Raw genomic sequence first — 6000 nt, 5'->3', positions numbered from 1 at the left:
AGAGCGGTACGTCTGATAGAGTTGGCCACAGGAGAGAGCATTCCCTGCCCGAAGTCATTCAAAAGCCGTGAAATGCTATCCTATTACGTGCCTGTAGGCTGGTCCTCGCCCCATCCCCACCTGTATTCTTATAGCTTAATGGGCTACTTCCGATGCAAGCCTGGCGGTTTTCTCCACTGGGTGTAGTAGAACAATGATTCTCAGAACATGGCCTGGGACTCGTAGTAATGCACATACCACACCAAGCCTTAATTCATTTCTGCCACTGCCATTCAGGGCAGTGTGGCCCAGGGCATGTGCGTGGGAGCTTAAGGGGGGGTGGTGTCACACCTTGTTTTGTTTTGTTTTGTTTTCGCGGTACACGGGCCTGTCACTTTTGTGGCCTCTCTCGTTGCGGAGCACAGGCTCCGGAGGCGCAGGCTCAGCGGCCACGACTCACGGGCCCAGCCGCTCTGCGGCATGTGGGATCTTCCCGGACCGGGGCACAAACCCGTGTCCCCTGCATCGGCAGGCGGACTCTCAACCACTGTGCCACCAGGGAAGCCCCCTGTCGACACTTTTAATCATCGCAGGAATGGGGAGAACCCTCCACTCTCCTGGCTCCATTCCCCACTGGGCCAGTGAAGTTCCTGCCAGCTTAAACAAAAAGAGAAAGCAGGGAACTACATTTAGTATCTTGTAATAACCTATAACAGAAAAGAATCTGAAAAAGAATAGATGTGTATGTATAACTGAATCACTTTGGTGTATGCCTGAAACTAACACAACTTTGTAAATCACCTATTCTTCAATTAAAAAAAAAAAAAAGAAGGCTATGAGTGACTCACAGAACCTAAAGAACAGCTGAGGAACTGGGCTTATAAGGGGCCACACCTGGAGTGGATCCCCTCTAAATGTGTTTCCATCCTTGTCTCGTGCATTGGAGACCCAGAGGCCCTGGAGAGACGGAGGATACTGCCCTGGGTGGTGTGCTTTGTCTGGGGAAGGACAGGACACCCTGATGTGTTGTCTGACCAAGACTACGTGCACTGGAGGGGGTAATTCCTCACAAGGCAGTGAAGGTGCTGTTGTGAGAATGGCTGTTGAGTGTCTGAAAAACAACACATGTCCACCACAATCTCCTAGTGACATCTTGTGGGCTAAAATCAACGGGCAGTCTTTCTGCAAATCTGGAGGCTCTGTTGGCAACTTTAGCCTCATGGAAATTTGTTCAGCCTACTTGCTTAAGGACAGATAGAGGGAGTGGGCAGCTGTCAGAAATAGGATCTTTCTTTTTTTCCAGCTCTGTTGCTTGTTGATCGTATGTACAGAAAGGATTCGAACCATCCTGTAAGTGGGGATAGATTTAGGTAGTTCAGCTTCCAGTTCACCGCTGCCCCCTCCTCCTCAATCCATCAAAAAGACCGTAGACAAGAGGATGGGGAAGGAGGGCTGAAGGCCCAGGGGCATGATGCTTAGAGAGGGGTTGAGTCCATAGTTCCCAGTCTCTGTCAGGTCAGTCTTTACACATGCCCTCTTCTCTGGTACTTCTTTGAATTTTGTTCTTAAAAAAAATGATAACTTTTTACAAGGGCTTCAGTCAGAAAAAGAGGCCCTGAATATCCAGGTGTCAGAAGTGCAGGGAAATGACCTGATGAAACTGCATATCTGCAGCATCTCTTGCATAATATAATATCTTCCAACAGAGTGGATGTAGATTTACCCCATCTGCTGAAGTCCTGCAAAGAAATTATTTCATCACAGTCTGAGAAGGTGTGGAAAAATCAGCAATCTCTAGAGCAGATTTGTTCTCCAGACTTAAAACCTGCCCGGCCAGCAGGCTTGGTTCTCCAAGTAGCTAGATCTGTAACCTCGAGGCTGATGGGGGCTCTGTGGAACTGTGCAGCCTCCGTAGTTTGGACCCAGTTTGGTTTTTTGGCATAAAATATGTAGAAGGTGCTGGCCCCCCTCTCAGACTCATGATTATTGTAGAACTTCAGAAGTTAGCATTTCATTTGAGAGGTCTAATTTGTTAGGCCCTCTTCCTTCTTTTGAGAGCACAACGAAACACTCAGAAATACTGATCGCTAGGAGAATCATGTGGCCTGTTTAAGAAGAATGTAAAGAGGATGCTGAGTCCTGGGTGACCAGTTTCTTAGAAAATTACTGTAGAAAGGATTAGAGAATGTCTTAAACTTCTTACAGTTTCTTGAGGAAATAGGGTAAAAGATGCTCTTTGAGTGCAAAATAATCCCATAAAGGAATGATTTTTTTTAAACCTCCCATTTATATAGTGACATCTTGTATCCAGCTGCCCATCTGGCAACTTCAAGGTTTCCTTTTCGTTTCTTTGATATAGAAATGACCTGCCATTAGGTCTGCCACTGGGCCTGTTTAATTGGTATTAAAAGAGAGTGCCTCCTTTGCCAGATCTGATCTGGTTTCTGGCGGAAACTGTGAGTGACCAGCCAATCTTTGCCCTGGAGCTGCAGAGAGAAGCCAATTACCTTACTGTGTTCTCCAGAGGCTGTAGGGACTCAACTTATGAAAAGGATAACTAGCTTGTTGCTACTTCATGTGTGAAATTTTAATGAATTACTGGCAGCCTAATGGTTTTCTTTCTTCCTTTTTTTTTTTGAAAAAACAAAACCCCAAAAAGCCTGTTTTAGCATTTTTTAACTAATAGCACTAACAAGAATTTTTGATTAGGCTGTCATTCTTGTTTATTGCAATTGATGGATTTCTACTTTTTGTGGAAATGTTATATATGCCCTCTGGGGGGTTTTCATTTTATAATTAAAGTGCTCTGCAACCTTATAGGTATGCTCCAACTGAATGCTCCTGTGTACACACAAATCGGTTTAGTCCTTAAAGGTAATTACATCTGACAATAGGAAATTAGGAAATGCCAGAATGCTTATGTAAAAAAGGGAAATGTTTCTTGGGGGGTGGGGTGGGAGGCGGAGTTTTCATTCTAAAATATCAGATGCTTTACAATATTATAAGCTCTTTCCTTATAGACAGCAGGTATAAATCCTCAAGGGATAAACTAAGAGAAATTTGCTTTTCATGCAAAGGAGAATAAAAATAAAAATAGATGCTAATCTTCATTTGTGATCCTTTTCTTGTTCTCCTACCTCCAGATCATAGGGCGTTATTTCTCCAGGGTTTGTTTGCAGCTCTCTTCTGTGTTACAATCAGTTATTCCGTAATCACCTCATGGGGGCTTCTCCGGAGACCCTATCCACTGCATTGCAGGGAATATTCTCCATTAATGCTGTGAGATTGCCATGGAGACAGATTGCCTAGTGTCAGGTCCTGCATAGTGCTGGGAATTTACAATCCCCAGACGTGTCTGTGAGCTGGACAGTGTAGTTACCAGGGACGCTTCTGGAAGTCATTTGCTCGGTCCTTTGAAGGGCAGCGGTGTTTGGGAAAAACCTGTTCTCGGTTCCTCTCTGGGCAGGAGCTGTGCTCTCCCCCAGACACCCTCTGCTTTTGTTCCTGCGTGTTGCTGCTTTGTTCTTCTCGGCCTGAACGGCTGCTGCAAAAAATAATCCTGACTGCCTGACCTTTAGAATAAAAACTGGGATGGGCTCGCTGTTTAGATGTAGTTTTGTGGGGGACATGCTGATGCTTCGATTCAGAGGATTGTTCAAGGGAAACCAGAAAACCCGCTATAGGTTTCAAATATTGTTTTCACAATAATAAAAATAAACCCAAGCTAGTGGAAAGCAGCGGCATAGCGCAGGGAGATCAGCTTGGTGCTTTGTGACCACCTAGAGGGGTGGGATAGGGAGGGTGGGAGGGAGATGCAAGAGAGAGGGGATATGGGGATATATGTGTACGTATAGCTGATTCACTTTGTTACGCAGCAGAAACTAACACAACATTGTAAAGCAATTATACTCCAATAAAGATGTTAAAAATAAATAAACCCTAAAGGTACTACTCGTATGGCTGTATTGTATTGAGCTCTAACTACCAAAGGTATTGTGAAGACCCCAGAAACACTAATCTCAGGATAAGTAAAAATGATATTTTATCTGCAAAACCTAAAAAGTTGACAATTCGTCAGGAAGAGGAGGGGATAAGAGATGGACTTTTGTGTTTTTTTACATATACTAGTTTAATTAATCTTTAGAATAGTGCTGTGTTAAAGGCATTGTTATTTCCTCGCCTGTACAAAAAGCGAGAGGTTGAGCAGGAAATGGCTTGATAGGTGGCTTAGTGTCCCGCTTTGGCACTGACCATGTTTATGCAGTGTCTGTTGGTCACTTTCAGGTGCCTCAGAGCAGTGTTGGCTAGCTTGTTGAACCTCTCTAAACTGGGACAACTCTGGAACTTTGTAATGCTATAACTTCTCAGTGGAAGACGAGGGCAGCTTTAGGGGTAGTCAAGCCTGTGACTTTTGGCTAGAGCAGGTCACCCACTGCTAGGTTGTGGGATTCATCCCTGACTCCTGCCCACCCAGACAAACGGAAATACGCGCTGGGCAACTCCTTAGCTCACCCCAACCTCACAATATCACTGCCTCTGTGGCCATTTGGAACCAAAGAATGCAGGGAATATGTCCTTTTCAGATGTTTTTGTATCTTACCTCTGGACTTGGGCTGAATTGGCCTGTGGACAATATGACTATATTCTGGCTGGTTTCTGGTCTAGTGCAGTTAAGAATTTCATCTTCGTTATGCTTTAGCTGGAAGATCAATTCATACTGCACTGGATTGCCCTGTTCACAAATTTCCGAAGCTAGGATTGAAAAATTAGAGAGAGATACAGTAGTCATGATCCGAGTGGGGGAAGGACATTTACCAGTGTTAGTGGTGAAATTCTCTAGAGAAGGAACAGAGTTGGAAGGTAGAGTAGAAGGAGGGCTTTCAAGTTTTAGTACATACTCTATGGTTAAAAAAAGATATTTACATATATATTTTTATAATTTTATATATATATAATGTTTTGAAGCACACACAAATCCTTAGGAACTAGGACACGGTACTGCTTTTATAGCCCATGGACATAGCAGGCTCTAGATAATATAGATCCTTTAATCGGGTGAAATCCGGTCTGCACACTAAGGTTGTTGATGGATGCTTCAAACCAGGAATTGGAACTGAATGAAATAATGATTTGGTTCAGATTCAATTCAAAGGCTACTCAGATATTCTGGTTTTGTTTCAGGTCAGTAATTTTAGAAAAAGGCTTAGGTACAGTACAGTGTAGTTGAGCTTCAGAAGAAATGAAGGTTGGCTCAGTTTTGTATCCAGCAAAGTAATCATTTATTCCAGGCTTTGCTTCAAGTTGCTGCTTCAAATGGAACTGTGATACCAAGGTGAGATCATTGAGTGTTAATTTTATTTGGTGTGGAGGCCTATGGTACCGTTTTGTGATTATCAGGTGAGATAATGGAGTCTTAAGCAGCAAAGCTAACCCATCACAGTGCTTTGTTTATATTGAGATAAATGTACACAATCAGTGTTCAGGTGGGTTTCTTGAGACTTGATATATACTGTTCATGAAGCCATGGATTAGTTCAGTTCTTCTCTCCTTTGTTTTTGGGTGTCTTTTTTTTTTTTTCTGTGAGAAATTCCCTCTGGCTCAGGACAGTCTTCCTGGGGAATTTCCACAGAATGCATTTTACGGGCTGAGAACTGGGTGAGGCTTGGAACGTTGCAGACACTCACTGATTGTAGCAAACTGAGTGTGAAACTGATGGTAAACATTGTGATGGAAAAGTATGTTTGGTTTTGGTTTGCTTTCCAAGAAGATATTTAAAAGACACAGTTGAGCCACATGGTTTTCATAGACTCCTTTTTATGCAGTCTGTCTTTGCAAGGTGGTTTTCTTGTTGGGGATAGCGGCTGACCAGCTTGAGAACTTCACCTGTTCCCTCAATTTCCGTGGTCACATTTGGTAATAAATACTTCCTTCGAAGGCCCCATAAATGCTCCTCTGCAGACCGAGAAGCGGTATATGCAGAGTGTCTGCATGATATTCTAGATGGGCTGCTTTTTCTTTCCT

At 43.5% G+C, this 6000-nt stretch overlaps 1 protein-coding gene across 2 annotated transcripts in view; it reads left to right on the top strand.

The window, feature by feature from the left end:
- The window catches only part of KIF5C (kinesin family member 5C), a 167377-nt gene that overhangs the window by 107644 nt on the left and 53733 nt on the right, over nucleotides 1–6000 (top strand). The gene's annotated exons all lie outside the window — the stretch shown is intronic.

Source organism: Lipotes vexillifer, unplaced genomic scaffold (assembly GCF_000442215.2).
Source record: "Lipotes vexillifer unplaced genomic scaffold, Lipotes_vexillifer_v1.1 scaffold335, whole genome shotgun sequence".
NCBI lineage: Eukaryota > Metazoa > Chordata > Mammalia > Artiodactyla > Lipotidae > Lipotes > Lipotes vexillifer.
This window is presented reverse-complemented; position numbering and strand designations above follow the sequence as displayed.